This window comes from Musca autumnalis, unplaced genomic scaffold (assembly GCF_047663935.1).
Source record: "Musca autumnalis isolate F117 unplaced genomic scaffold, ASM4766393v1 scaffold_5, whole genome shotgun sequence".
In the NCBI taxonomy this organism is placed as follows: Eukaryota; Metazoa; Arthropoda; class Insecta; order Diptera; family Muscidae; genus Musca; species Musca autumnalis.
Window position 1 is genome coordinate 66,703,315 of NW_027412088.1, and position 16,396 is coordinate 66,719,710.

The 16,396-nt window shown below is 35.6% G+C and overlaps 1 protein-coding gene across 2 annotated transcripts in view; it reads left to right on the forward strand.

The window, feature by feature from the left end:
- Positions 1-16,396, forward strand: part of RYa (RYamide) — a 77,865-nt gene that overhangs the window by 26,156 nt on the left and 35,313 nt on the right. The window contains exon 1 of one of the 2 annotated variants that reach the window (XM_073988179.1): positions 6,290-6,528. The exons of the other annotated variant lie outside the window; for it this stretch is intronic. The gene's annotated coding sequence lies outside the window, so the exon portion shown is untranslated. Of the gene's footprint in view, positions 1-6,289; positions 6,529-16,396 lie in introns of those variants that run through there. 2 annotated transcript variants of the gene reach the window in all.

Here is a 16,396-nt window from a genome sequence, read left to right on the forward strand (position 1 = left end):
CCATCTCATTGTCAAATTGACAACGGCGTGCTCATTTCGACCACAAACGATGTTGACACACTATCGGCAACGGACAATTTGACCACAAAGTTGTCATTTTTCTCTGGGTATAGTCGATTTTATTTTTTCAATTTGTTTGTCCCTGTTCGGAACCACAGTGCAGGGACTACTTAATGTGACGTATTTCTCTTCAATAAATTACTTAAACTAAACAATTAATAATTGTCCTATCATCAAGATGACAACCACATATTTTCACACACACATACATATGTACATACATACAAAAATACATTCAACATTACAAATAATAAATACCGATTAACTAAGTGCTGATAAGCTACCGTGAAATATGAAATGATTAGTAGTCGCCTTCCAAAGTGATAATGGACAATTTATGAAAACATTTGGAAAACACACACAATCAATTTTCGAATCGAATAACACGTATCAGGTGGAAATGATAAAACGTGACTATTTTTTGTAAAAACAACACAAAAAAAAAGATAAACTATTATTTATAAATGAAATATGTTGGCATTTGATTACATATCCTTTGTGATTTGAAATTTGTCGCTGGCAAACTGAAAGGGTAAATCAGTTTTTGGGTAACGTCAAGCCAACACATTGTTTTGAATGGATGAAGCTGACAAATGTAGCATTCAATGTGGAATCATGAATAAAGAATGGATACAAAATCACAGCATTATAATTGGCCAGATGTGATTTTGAAATTTGTTTTTTAAACCGTCACAAAAACTGTTCCTTTAAAAACCTACCTACAATGCTATTAAAATAAATATTCTACTGGTTATTTATACTGTTATATTTGTCACAACAAATATGTTTATGTTGTCAAAGTAAATGATAAACACCTAGTACGTATACAAATATATGTGTATTTGTTTCCTTTATCAACATGTCAATAAGTCAACAAGTGTGGCATGGTGTCAATGTTTTTTAGAGACAAAACAAATCCTTGTTGTCAAACATTAAAAGTTTGACTTGTGTGTTTAGATGTGTGAATGGATGTGTGTTATTGTCTTTATGGTCAATTGACCCTGTAACAATTCAGGCCACAGTAACACATACATATATTCCATAATGTATTTAAAAGGCAATTCCTTTGCTAAGCAAGGTATTCATGAACATGTTGCTTCCACAAGGAAGCAAGAAAAGGTGTGTATTTGTAAGTGTGTGTGTGTTACATTTACAAATTGTAATGGTCTATGTTAACTAACCAAACATAAATAACTTTGAACTCCGAAAGTTTTTTAAGTTAATGAAGTGAAACATTGAAGGTGTGACAGAAATGGTGTTCATATTTGATATGGGATGCTTTTTTTTAGTTTAACCACAATAGGTTGTATGGCACTCTTATGTCTAGAGGGAATAATAGTTTATCGAGCCATGTAATTGAGGTCATAAGTTTGTGTTTATAAACACAATTCATATTTGACTTAAAATGTTAAATTTTTTGGAAAATTCAGCATTAACTTCCATAAAAACTGGCACACGTTTGTCATGTTCTTTGTGAATGTTTTTGTTCTGGTTTCTCTTTACATTATAACAAGAATGACTTTTCGTGTAACAACAGAAAATCACAGAGGAAAAGAAATTCATAAATCAAATTAACGAAATGCTCAGGATGAGTGTTAATTGCTAATGATAATGTAATATTATGGAAACAGGACGTATTTTAGGAATCAGCATACAGTACTCAAAAGCGCTTACTTAGCGGAGTAATACAAAATTTACACTCACGCTCCAAAATCCAATGGATTTCAAGAAATCCTAAAATACACCCAGATGTTAACACTTATTATACCCTCAGCCTTTAGGCTAAAGAGGGTATTTACACTTTGATACGACCAAAAATGTGCCTCATCGAAATAATGGTATTTGACCCCAAGTATGTTTGTACGATATTCGTTTCAGACAATTTTGAGTCGATCTAGCAATGTCCGTCCGTCTGTCTGTCTGTCTGGCTGGTGCGCACGATAACTCTCGAACGGATCAATCGATTCGGTTCAAATTTTGGGTATCGAAATATTTTGTCCAGATTTGAGTTAAGTTCGAAGATGGGCCATATCAAAAATGTTCGGAAAAATTGTCCGCACGATAACTCATGAAGGGAGTAACCGAATTAGTCCATACTTTGCACATCGTGACATTTCTACCAGACATAGATGAGGTTCCAATATGGACCCTATTGGTTCACTCTTTCGGGTACCTCCCACACAAAATTTTGCTTAAGTGCAGTTTAAGGCCTGCTCTCGAATCGCTTTGATTTTTGTTGCAGCCACTTGTATTCACTACCCCCATTACGACGATATAATTTTTATCAAGAGCAAGTCCATATGTCCTCAGAAATCAGCACGAAAACTGCAAACAACCCATATAATACCATGTGTCGTAGTTGGAGTGCACGATAACTCTCGAACAGATCAACATATTTGGTTAAAATTTTGGATCTTTCAATATTTTGTCCAAACTTAGTTTAAATTCGAAGATAGACCATATCAGTCCACTCCTTCCGGTACCTCCCCCACAAAGGTTCAAAACTTTTCGCCAAGATTGTGGGCATGATAACCCTAGGAGGGAATAACCGAATTGAGCCAAACTTTGATATTGGTAATATTACTTTCAGGCATAGAATATGGACTAATATGGACTATATCGGTCCACTCATTTGAGTACCTCCCACACAAAATTTGGAAAAAGTATAGTTTAACAACTCCTCTCTGATCTTATTAATTTGTGACGCAGCAGATTGCACTTGCGGCCCCTGTTACGACGTTATAATTTTTTTCGTGGGAAAGTCCATACTTCCTGAGATAATGACACAAAAAAGTCCAGAAAATCCTACCGGCGCCACCTAAACTGGCTTATGTGTAAAATAACCCTTTAAGAGAGAAATCTATTTAGCTCAAACTTTGTAAATTGAAAAGTAAAATTGTAATATATTTAAATTCAGAAAATTAACTACAACATATTTAATTATGTAGTCTGTAAGGAAAATATCCATAGACTAATAAAGAAAAAAAATATTTCGTACAGATTTGTATTAGCTCCGAATATGTACTACATCGGATCACTCCTATGGGTACACCCTACCCAAAGTTTGGAAAAAAAGCACTCGTCTTGGATTATTCTGAATTTTGTTGCAACATGTGGTTTTTGCGGCCCTTTCCATCCTGGAAAATTTTCCCAACAGCTAAAAAACCTACAGAAGTATTGTGTTAACTTTTTTCTTCGGGTACGTGGCTGAGGGTATATCTCTGTCGGCTCAGCTGACTGATACTTTCTTACTTATTTTTAGTTGATTTCAAACATATCACAATAATCAAGGTGACATATGCGCAGCTGATCGAAGATGCATTTTCAAAACAAGTTATTATAAATTTATTTTGCCGTTAAAAACATACGGCAATAAAGAACTTTACTGCTTTAATAACAAAATATTTTTATGTTTGAGACATCATAATTGGAAATTGTGATTGATAAAAATTGTGTTCCAGAACCTGCAAAATAGTACTACTTGCACTAGTTTTCATATTTTGTGCTAGAAAAAAAAAACATGGAGCTGAATAATAACATTATTTTCTTCTTTATTTTTTCTATACAAATTTGGCCGAGTAGAAAGTAGCAGCTGACATCTGATTCGCTGATACGTTGATTTTGGGAATGCTTCAAAAAATAAACTTTGTCCCGGTCCAGGACGCTAGAATGCAATTAGGCGTTCTTAGATCGAGTTCCCCACTACAGCAATATCATGATATATCATGATTATGATATTACTCTACTATGGAACTCGATCTAGGGACGCGTAATTTTATGAATTGTTTTCAATGAAATCATTCTAGTGTGGACCGGGACATTGTATATCAAAGCCAATTTAATTTCATACGGGCAAAATGTGCCTCATCGAAATCATGGTTTTAGACCCCAAGTATGTTTGGACGAAATGTGTTTCAAACAATTTGGAGTTGATTTAGCCATGTCCGTCCGTCTGTCTGTCTGTCTGGCTAAAGCGCACGATAACTCTTGAACGGATCAACCGATTCGGTCCAAAATTTGGCCTTCGTAATATTTTGTCCAAACTTAGTTTACGTTCGAAGATGGGTTATATCGGTCCAGTTCTTCAGGTACCTTCCCCACAAAAGTTCGAAAATGTTCGGAAAATTTGTGCGCACGATAACTCTTGAAGGCAGTAACCGATTTGGTCCATACTTTGCACATCGTGAAATTTCTACCATACTTAAAGGAGGTTCCAATATGGACTCAATCGGTCCACTCCTTCGGGTATCTCCCACACAAAATTTCGGGAATGTTCAGTTTACGACCTGCTTTCGAATCGCTTTGATTTTTGTTGTAACAACTTGTATTCACTGCCCCCCATACGACGGTATAAGAAACCCTATGACACCGTGTGTAGTGGTTGGAGCGCAATATAGCTCTCGAACGGATCTGCGGATTCGGTCCAAAATTTTGCCTTCGTAATATTTTGTGCAAACTTAGTTTAAGTTCGAAGATATGCCATATCGGAACACTCCTTCAGGTACCTCCCCCGCAGAAGTTCAAAAATGTTCGGAAAAATTTTGCGCACGATAACACTATGCAACACTGAAAATGCAAACAACTTCTAGTATGCATTTTTTGAAAGTACATATTTAGACTACAAAAACTCTAGTAGGGTTTTGTCCTGTCAGATCCAGTTCGGATTTTATGGCCTCATCTAAACCGGGCTAAATCTACACTTTTTTGCATTTATCAGGCCTTTATCTGAGAAACGAATAGGAATTTGGACTTGCTGTCTTCAGCAATATTGTAGCGCAAAACTAAAAGATCTTATGTTTTGAAAAAACCACATAAGAAAAACTCCATCTAGGGCATCAAAATCTATAAAATATAGAAAATTTTACATAATTGCTGAAATTCTGGTCAGTATCGGCTAAACTATTGGGAGTTGAACCAAGTAACCTTTTGCAAAAATCTTCCACATAAAGTTCTCAACAATTCTTTAGAACATTCTAAAACTCTAAAATGCTTACTTCATGTTGTTTCAGCGGTATTTTGCATCATATCTTTTACGACACGTATTTCAAACACAGGTCACACCAACAGTTTATTCTCGCATTTCGGATTTCACCACATTATTGACATTTTTATTAAATCGTCGTTTAAAAATTTACTGAAAACAATGGCATAGAGGCATTTTACAACCGTGACATGTTCTGAAGAGTTGTGTATTACATTCCAGGGAATATTTTGCTAAAAGAAAATATTCAGAAAAAATTAACGGTTTTGGAGATACGGTGCGAAATGTATAAAAATTGTGAAATTTTTGCATATATTTTGAAATTTGAGGCAATAAATGCAGTTTTTCGAGTTCAATATTTCTCCAAATATTTTATTCTTGTCCTTCTCTACAAATTTGCTTCAGAGGTCAGAAGAATATTCGCATTGGTTTCAGAGATATAGCCCCGAATTTCTTTAAGAACTCAATATTTAACCATGTATATATGGGGTCATAAAATCCGAGCTGGATCTGACACAACAAAACCCAACTAGGGTATCTTGTCGTTTGGGTCTGTACTTTCAAAAAATCCTCACTTCGAATTGTTTGCACAATGTCACCTTAAAAATGTTGCACGGTGAAACTCTTGAAGGGAGTGACCGATTTGGTCCATTCTTTAGACGTCCTAATATATCTACTAGATATAGATCCGGTTCGAATAAGGACAATATTTGTCTACTCCTTCGGATAAATTCACTTTAAGACCTGCTCTCGAGTCACTTTAATTTTTGTTGAAGCAACTTGGAGTCGCTGCCTCAATTACGACGGTAAAACTTTTTTCAAGGGCAAGTCCATACTTCTTGAGAAAACATCCCGAAAGGTGTAAACATCCCATATGGCACCGTATGTAGTGGCTGGAGAGCTCGAACCGAATACTGCGTTCGTCCACACTTGGGATATCGTAATATTTCTTCGAATATTAGAAGGAATTCGAAGGTGGTTCTCTGTTCCGGTACCACTCCCAGAAAAGATCGAAAATATTCGCTAAAATGGTACGCGCGATATCTCATATACGTAGCAACTTATGTTCAAATGTGGACCCTATCGGTTCATTTCTTGGTCTACTACCCACACAATTTGACGACGTGCGTTAGACGTTTGACGCATACGTTGCGATTGTAATCGAACGATTTCTAAACCTGATCAATAAAGGTGACGGCGGCACTTATAAATACTGGTGAGCTCCGTCGTCAGCTTTACCTTTTATTCTCTCTTCTGGCAAAACAACGAAACAAGAAACATTCTTTTTGGTTCCACTCAACAGTATTAAATTAAAAAGTGCAAGTGTTTAAAGTATCAAAAAAGTAAAAGTAATAAAAAGTGATATCGTTGGTTATACTGTCATACTGTCACCCTGAAAACTAATAATAATTGAAATAAATAAAAAACATTTTTATAAGAAAACTTTGTGGTTCTAATTGAGAAAGTAACAACAACAAGGAAGAGGGGTAAGACAACACAAAGTGAACCGGCATCTCCAAGATCAGTTTCTCGACGAGAAGTGGCGTAAACACAATTGTTCAACATTTTTGCGGTATTATGTTTTTCGTAGGCAAGTATGGTACAAAAGCCCTATCTATCGATATCCCCACAAATTTCTGAACTTTAATCCAATACATATTTTTGCCAGTTCATACATCCAAATTTTTGAAAACCCCCCTATATACATACGTTTTTTTTTGTGAGAAAAAAAAACTGTTCAATCCACACAGGCTGAGGGTCGGCCACGGCAGCAACTCACCATCTGCTACGTAAAAAGTGTTGCAACTTTTGGTACTCTCTTTGGCAAAAACAGGGTTGTATATCATGAGTTCGGTGATTTCGATGTTGATTTCGCTGAAATCGCGAATTGAAATGATTTCATTTTTGAATGCGAAATCATGGTAAATTTTGCTGGATTTTGTGCGAAATCGGGAAACGCCTACGAAATCACGAAACGATGACGAATGTAAACCAAGCATAAAATGCATAATGCTAAACCTTAGAGATATGTAAGTTGGTAAATTTCCGACAACTAAATCGAATTCAAAGTAAGCAAGTAACAAGTAAAAAAAGTATTAGTCGGCTTTGCCCTCAGACTGTGTGAATTGAAACAACCTTTTTCCAAAAAACGTTTGTATTTATGGACAAAGATATGGATTAGGATAAAATTTCAAAAGTTTTGCGGCGGAGGTACCTAAAGGAATGGACCGACATAGTGTATTTTGGAAGTGTGTTTTATTTTGGGAGTTATTCCTCTCGAAAGGACCATTAATCAGGAAACATGGACTTGCCCACGAAAAACATCATATCGCTGTAAATAGGGTTACCAGCCAAAAAATTTCAATAGGATTTTCGAACAGGCCCTTACCCGGACTTAAACATAAATGTTGATCTTTTGTATGTGGTACCCTAAGGAATGGACCGATAGGGTCCACTTTTGAACATAAACTAAGTTTGAACCAAATATTTCGAGATCCAAAGTTTGCACCAAATCGGTAGCTTCCTGTATGAGATATTACGCTTATCATTTCGAATATTTTCGAACTTTTGTGGGCCAGATACCGGAAGGAATGGACCTACAAGCACTATCTTCGAATTTCATCTAATATTCTAAGAAATATTACGATATGCAAAGTGTGGACCATCGCAATATTCGGTTCGGCAGTTGTGGTGCGCACCAGCCACTACATATGTTGGCCGTAGGGTTTTTTTTACAGTTTTCGGGTCATTTTCTCAAGAAGTATGGACTTGCCACTGCAAAAACTTGAACCATCCTAATAGGAACCTTGGGGGCAACATGTTGCAAGAAAAATCAAAACGATTGGAGAGGAGGTCCTAACCTGCACTTTTCCTAAATTTAGTGTGGAAGGTATCCGAAGGAGTTGACATATATAGCCCGTATTCTAACCAGATCTATGTCTCGGAGAGATATTACGATGTCTAAAGTATGGACCAAATCTGGTACTGCCTTCGAGAGTTATTTTGTGCACCATTTTAGCGAAAAGTTTTGAACTTTTGTAGGGGAGGTACCGAAAGGAGTAGACCGATAAGGCTCATCATAGAACTTTGCCAAAATATTACGATTGCCAAGTTTATTTGGACTATATCGGTTCACTCCTTCGGGTACCTCCCACACAAAATTTCAGAAAAGTGCAGTTTAAGACCTCCTCTTGAATCCTTTTGAATTTTGTTGTAACAACTTGTATTATGACGGTACAAGTTGTTTCAGGGGCAAGTCCATACTTCCTGAGAAAATGGCCTGAAAGCTGTAAAAGCTCGCTATGGCAGCATGTGTTGTGGATGGAGCGCGCGGTAACTCTCGAATGGATAAAGCGATTCGATCCAAAATTTGCTAATTGTAATATTGTGCCCAAAGTTAAATCAAGTAAAGGGTGTTTTTTTAAGCCCGATAGAACTTGAAATTGTAAAAAATAACACAAAAAATTAAATTGTAATCAAAATTTTTTTTATTCGAAAGATCAATACGTGACATTAACATTTGAAAATGATTTCGGGCATATGGGCACCGCGGCTGTTCTTGACGAAGTGCATTCTGGACGTCAAATTTTTGGCCACTTTTTCGAGCACTGCTGGCCGTATGTCACGAATAACACGAACAATGCTGGCCTCCAAGGCATCAATTGTTGCTGGTTTATCAGCATAAACCAGTGACTTCACGTAGCCCCACAGGAAATAATCGAGAGGTGTCAAATCGCACGACCTTGGAGGCCAATTGACAGGTCCACTTCTCGAAATCAACTTATCGCCAAATTTTGATTTCAATAAGTCGATGGTTGCGTTCGCCGTATGGCACGTAGCGCCATCCTGTTGAAACCACATCTCCTCCGGATCAATGTCATCCATATTTTCAAACAAAAAATCATTGATCATGGTGCGGTAACGATCTCCATTGACCGTAACGCGAGCTCCGGCCTCATTTTTGAAGAAATAAGGTCCGATGATGCCACCAGCGTGAAAACCGCACCGGTGCATTTTTCTGGATGTAATGGAGTCTGTAGGGTCTCTTGTGGATTGGTCTCACTCCATATGCGGCAATTTTGCTTATTAACAAACCCGTTAAGCCAAATATGCGCCTCATCGCTGAACGCCATACAAATGACGAAGTCGTCTATAAGTTGCGCGAATCGACGACTGATTTTCAAAGTAAATTTGGATAATTTCGTAGCGTTGTTCAAGCGTGAGTCTATTCATGATGATTTGTCAGAGTATACTAAAACAAATAAAAAAAAGTTTCATCAAAATTTAATTTTTTGTGTTACTTTTTACAATTTAAAGTTATATCTAGCTTAAAAAAACACCCTTTACTAAGAAGGGTCTTATCGGTCCACTCCCTTGGGTACCACTCCCAGAAAAGTTCAAAACTTTTCGCTGAAATTGTGGACATCGTAATATCTCTATGCAACACTGAAAATGCAAACAACTTCTAGTATGAATTTTTTGAAAGTCCATATTGAGACTACAAAAGCCCTAGTAAGGTTTTGTCCTGTCAGATCCAGTTCGGATTTTATGGCCTCATCTAAACCGGGCTAAAACTACTGTTTTTTGCATTTATTGGGCATTTATATAAGAAACGAATAGGAATTCGGCCTGCTGTCTTTGGCAATATTGTAGCCTTAACAAGTAAAAAAGTATCAGTCGGCTTTGCCGACAGAGATATACCCTCAGCCTGTGTATATTGAAACAATTTTTTCCCAAAAATACGTATGTATTTAAGGGGGTTTTAAAAATTTTGGGCATTTGAACCGACAAAAATGTTGATCAGGATTAAAGATCAAAAGTTTTGCGGAGGAGATACTACAAGGAATGGATCGACATTGACCGTTATGGAAGTGAATCTCCAGCCACAACGTATGGTGCCATAGGGGGTTTTTACACTCTTCGGGCTGTTTGCACAAGAAGTATGGACTTGCCCCTAAAAAAAACTTTTACCATCGTAATTGAGGCAGCGAATGCAAGTTGCTTCAACAAAAATCAAAGTGATTCGATATCAGGTCTTAAAGTGAACTTATCCGCAATTTTGTGTGGGAGGTACCGGAAGGGGTGGACAAATATAGTCCATATTTGAACCTGAATTATATCTGGTAGATATATTAGGATGTGTAAAGTATATACCAATTCGGCCACTCCCTTCAAGAGTTACCGTACGAACAATTTTTCCGAACATTTTGAACTCTTGTGGGGGAGGTACCTGAAGGATTGGACCGATATGGCTTATCTTCAAACTTAAACTATGTTTTGACAAAATATTACTAAGGCCATATTTTAGACCGAATCGGCAGATCCGTTCGAGAGTTATCTTGCGCTCCAACCACCTCACACGGTGTCATAGGGGTTTTTTGCAACTTGTATGCTATTTTCTCAGGAAGTATGGACTTGCCCCTGATGAAACTTGTACCGTCGTATGAAGGGCAGTGAATACAAGTTGCTGAAACAAAAATCAAAGCTATTCGAGAGATGGCCCTAAACTGAACTTTTCCGTAATTTTGTGTGGGGGGTACCCGAAGGAGTGGACCTATTGAGACCATATTGGAACCTCATCTATGTCTGGTAGAAAGTTCACAATGTGTAAAGTATGGAGCAGATCGGTTACTTACTTTAAGAGTTATCGTTAGCACAATTTTTCCGAACATTTTCGAACTTATGTGGGGGAGGTACCGGAAGGAGTGGACCGATATAACCCATCTTCGAACTTAAACTAAGTTTGGATAAAATATTATCGTGCGCTCCAGCCAGCAGGACAGACAGACAGACAGACGGACGGACATGGCTAGATCGACTCCAAATTGTCTGAAACACATTTCGTCCAAACATACTTGGGGTCTAAAACCATTATTTCGATGAGGCACATTTTCATCGTATCAAAGTGTATATACCCTCCTTAGTCTAAAGGCTGAGGGTGTAACTAGTAGAACATATATTTATAACAGACCACATAAGAAAAACTCCATCTATGGCATCAAAATCGATAAAATATAGAAACTTTTACATAATTTCTGAAATTCTGGTCAGTATCAGCTAAACTGTTGGGAGTTGAACCAAGTAACCCTTTGCAAAAATTTTCCAAATAAAGTTCTCAGCAATTCTTCGGAACATTCTGAAACTCTAAAATGCTTACTTCATGTTGTTTCAGCGGTATTTTGCATCATATCTTTCACAACACGTATTTCAAACATACAGTGCTGCTCAAAACATTTGCAACTCAGATGCCTATATCACAGTCAGTCTATTTTTAGGGACATTTTGAGTTTTGAAATATGTTTGTTTTTGTTATTTGATTTTTAATTGACCATATTTTCAAGATTTAAAAAGCATTATTCAGTTATGAACACTTATGTTTAAAAAAATGTGTGAAATATCGGAGGAACACATATTTTAGCCTGCTCGAAACATTTGCAACTCCGTGTTACGAATATCTATTAGTTCATTTTTGACGAGTTTTTGTATTGATTGGCATCAAATTGAATTTAATCAGAAAAAGGGGCCAAGAAGCTTCCATGAGGAGTACATTTTATCCCACATATGTTTACTTTTGATAGACAAGTATGCCGAAAACAAGACATGTCCAATTTTTTAAGAAAAACTTTAATTATGACCAGAAATTTTTATCAACGCTTTGCTAAAACGGTATTTTTTGAAAATTGTGGATCCAACGAGGTCCAAAAATAAATATAGAAACATCACAATATCTAAAACAGAGCTGGATACCGCGTAAAAAGAACTAAAATCACCATAAGATGGGAAGGAGATGCAAGGACAACAACATCGACTGCAGGGGATGATCAAAAAATTATACGAATTATTAAGCAGATCTCTCAGAGGTCATCAACAGATGTTAAAAAAAAGACTTGACACCGATAAATCTATACAAACTCCTCCGATACATACCAAAGACACCGGTATACCAAAATAGGCAAATTTTGGGAAAACAGTAATTTCCAGGAAAAATTGAATTTTTCATAGAAATTATTCAAAAAATGTGTGGTTATATTCTTGGAGTAGTGAAACCGAGTACTTCTCATCGATATAAATCAATATTTAAGTTATATGACTTGAAAAAATTTGATTGATCACCAGAACGAAAGATAATACAATTAGTCCCCTTATACGAAAAAGTTGACCCAAAATGTAGAAGGTGTTTTATATTGTCCTGGAGATATTTTTATGGACAGAAATGGTACAGGATATATGAGGACGAGATATTTATCAGATCCAAGAACTAACAGGACAGGTAGCATGTCAAAATCTCACCGTGTACACTCCAGAATTGTCGTATAACAGAATGTTTTGGCATAATACCGCTTCTAAACCTATATATAACCACGTAAAACTAGTAATTTTTTGAAAATATGCTTAAGTTCTTATCGGACGCAATCATCTATAATAATCTAAATTCATATAGGAGGTTCCGGGACTCTAATCTGGACTCTAGACTATTAAATATCGAATAAAACCTTGGTATTTAACAATTATCCTTAGAGCACAGGATTCCAAAGGATATATTAATTTATTTAGTTAACTGGTTTCCTTTACGATGTCTCCAGATAATAAATAAAATGTTTAATTCACAATAAATTATCAAAACAAAAATAATTTCTTCAGATTTTGAATAAAATTTTCTCAGTTGCAAATGTTTTGAGCAGAACCAAAAGTGAGTTCGAGCTTTGTTTTGTATATTTTTCCTAAAATAAGTAAAATTTTTGCAAATTAATTTTTAAATCTTTAGAAAGGATTCAATAAACAATCAATCTACAAAAATATTGGCATTTCAAATCCACAAACTACCTCAGAACTACATAAAATATGAACTAGTCATTCCAGTTGCAAATGTTTTGAGCAGCACTGTAGGTTCACATCAACAGTTTATTCTCTCACCACATTATTGTTATATGTTTTAAATCGTCGTTGAAAACAACGTAATAGAGGCATTTTACAACAATGACGTGTTTTGAAAAGTTGTGTATTATATTCCAGCAAATATTTTTCTAAAAAAACACATTAGGAAAAAATTAACGTTTTCGACATTTTATAAAATTTGAGGCAATAAATATAGTTTTTCGAGCTCCTTGTTTCTACAAATATTTTATTCTTGGCAATCCAAGCTGGATCTGACACAACAAAACCCAACTAGGGTTTTTGTCGTTTGGGTATGTACTTTCAAAAAATCTTAAGCTCAAATTGTTAGCAGAAAATTACCAGTGTAATCGGCCTAAATTTTTAGATGTGAGAGAAATTACTCCCTTCTTCTGGCTTTTTTGTCAACTTTAATCCCACAGTTCCCAAGAAACCGTCGTAATTTTGTGCCTAAAACCTGCACTTTCATTTGTCTGCCATTTATTACGTCCTTTCCAAGTAGTCTATTAAAAAACAAACAAATATATTTGAGGTCAAAGTAATCTGAAACCACAAAAAAAAATTGACACATGCCTTTAAATATTGGCAAATGTGTTCTCTACTGTTTCTCATTTTTATTTATCTTCAGCAAAAAGGAAATAGTAAAATTGTCTATTTAATTTAAAAAAAAAAATCGACACGTATCCATCTTAGTAAATTTATTTTGATAAATTTACACAGACACCTTCTATACCACAAGGGCTACCTTAGTAAAATCAAATCAAGTCTGTTGCCACAGACAATTGTTAAGGGGTGTGTAACAAATTATTTTTTTTTTTTAATTATAAAAAAAAAACAAATATGAAAAATTTGTCACTGGACCTCACTCAAGAAGAAAACGAATGTAATATCCTTTTTTCTAATTGCTGATAAATGACTAATTTTAGTTGTTGCTTCCCTTTTGTAAATTTTTTTATTTTTTTTTATTTTCAAACTTTTGATTATCTTAACTTAAGATTTTTGCATATATTTTCATTAACTGAAGTTAATTATTATGCTAATGTCGTTTGGTCGAAAAGTTTCGGAATACTTTTAATTGATTTTTAGCCATTGTTTTTGACACTGTCAATAATTGATTTTTTAACTTCAGGATTTTGGTGGATTAGTGAAAGCAGAACAAAAAAGACAGGTGTACCTTTCAAGGTTTACATTATTATAATTGACATATGATATGAAGGGATGATTTCTAGCTTTTGTTTTCTTTATCGCTGCTGGTCTGCTTATTTAAAATAGGCAAGTTAAACATAATTGTTGGGTAATTAGACAAACGAATTTTGTCAATTGAAAACTTCGGAACTGAAACATTTGATTCAAAGGCAAACTTAAAATGAACACCAATCTTTTACGTTGCATATCCAATACGGGAAAATATGTTTAACCTTTTACTTACTTGTTAACTTTCATCCACCACCCTACCCTTTCATGAGCTCTAACTATTGATTTTCCACATCCGTCGGTTCGTCTAAATTACAACTACTATAGAATGCGATTTCCTCTGCTTTGACACCAAGAATAATGAACTTTTTTTATTGGTTTGCCTGCCAATTTGATTAGATTGTTTTGGTGAAAATAAAATATCCATTAAAATGGCCAAAACTTTGTGGCGAAAGTATTTCTTCGTTTGAACTAATTGAAATTAATTTCGCTAAGTTGACATCAAAACCTGTTAGGATTCCACCGATGGTCATGTTTCTTTGCAAAAAAAGTTTTTCGTTTACTTTTATCTTTGGATTGTCGTTAAAGGTGTAAATTTAAATTAATTTCGTAATTAAGTTAGCAATAAAAGTCACTTTTTTTTGCCCAGACACCAATGTAAACAAAATGTTGTGAATAAGCGTGGCGGATATTAGGCTGCCGAACAAAAGTAACTTAATTGATTTTTTTGGCAATGTGTGTTTTGGTTGTAATTGTAGTTGTCTTTCTTGTAGTTGTTTACAATGTATGCTTTTTTTGTTTTGTTGTTCCTGTCATTCTTTTACTTGTCGCTCTCTCATCCAATGCTGTTTGGAATTTCTAATCTAGTTTTGGTGAGACATTTAAATTGCCGTTAAGCTTTTACTATTCAAAGTGACACTCCTACACAGAAATGTGAGGTGAAGTGAAATGTACATATGTTTGAATAGTTGTGCGTGAGCGGGTGTGCGGGTGTTTTGAAAGTTTTCGCGATTAAGTGGAAATATTCATCTCCTTGTGGGAAAACTTATTCGTCTTTTGTTCAACAAAGTATTCCCATAACACATAATTAATTGCACATACAAACGAACGTTAAGATTAAACAGTGGATTCGATATGTATTCGAATCCACACAAGTAAGTAATATTGAATATGAATGGACTTATTTAAATGAGATTGATAAATAATAAAAATTTACTACAATAAAAATGTAACTATGAGTACTTCCTCCTGGTCTATAGAATTCCCATCTTGTAAAGGCTGTTAATTTATGGGTATTCCCACATTTTTTTGCAAATTAAAACACTTTTTTCACAAAAAACTTATGTATTTAGGGGGTTTCAAAATTTTGGTCGTATGAACCGACAAAAATGTTGATTAGGATTAAAGTTCAAAATTTTTGTGGAAAAGGTACTTAAAGGAATGGACCGACATAGACCATGGGGGTGCCATAGGGAGTTTTTACACCATTCGGGCTGTTTTCTCAAGAAGTATGGACTTGCCCCTGAAACAACTTTGACCATCGTAATTGAGGCAGCGAATGCAAGTTGCTTCAACAAAAATCAAAGTGATTCAATAGCAGGTCTTAAAGTGAACTTATCTAAAATTTTGTGTGGGAGGTACGGGGTGGAGAGGACAAATATAGTTCATATTCCAACCTGATCTATATCTGGTAGATATTATGAGAATGTGTAAAGTATGCACCAAATCGGTCACTCCCATCAAGATTTATCGTGCGCACAATTTTTCCGAATATTTTTGAACTTTTGTGGGTAGGTACCTGAAGGAGTGGACCGATATGCCTTATCTACGAACTTAAACTAAGTTTGGAAACAATATTACGAAGGTCAAATTTTGGCCGGAATCGGCATTTCCGTTCGAGAATTATCTTGCGCTTCCACCTATAAACATGGTATCATAGGGTTTGTTTTTCAACTTTCAGGCTCTTTTATCAGGAAGTATGGACTTGCCCCTGAGGAAACTTGTACCTTCGTATAGGGGACAGTGAATACAAGATGTTACAACAAAAACCAAGGCGAGTTGAGAGCAGGTCCTAAACTGAACTTTTCCGAAATATTGTATGGGAGGTACCCGAAGGAGTTTACCGATTGAGTCCATATTGGGACCTCATCTAGGTCTGGTATAAATTTCATAATGTGCTAACTATGGACCAAATCGGTTACTCCCTTTAAGAGTTATCGTACGCACAAATTTTCCGAACATTTTCGAACTTTTGTGGGGGAGGTACCG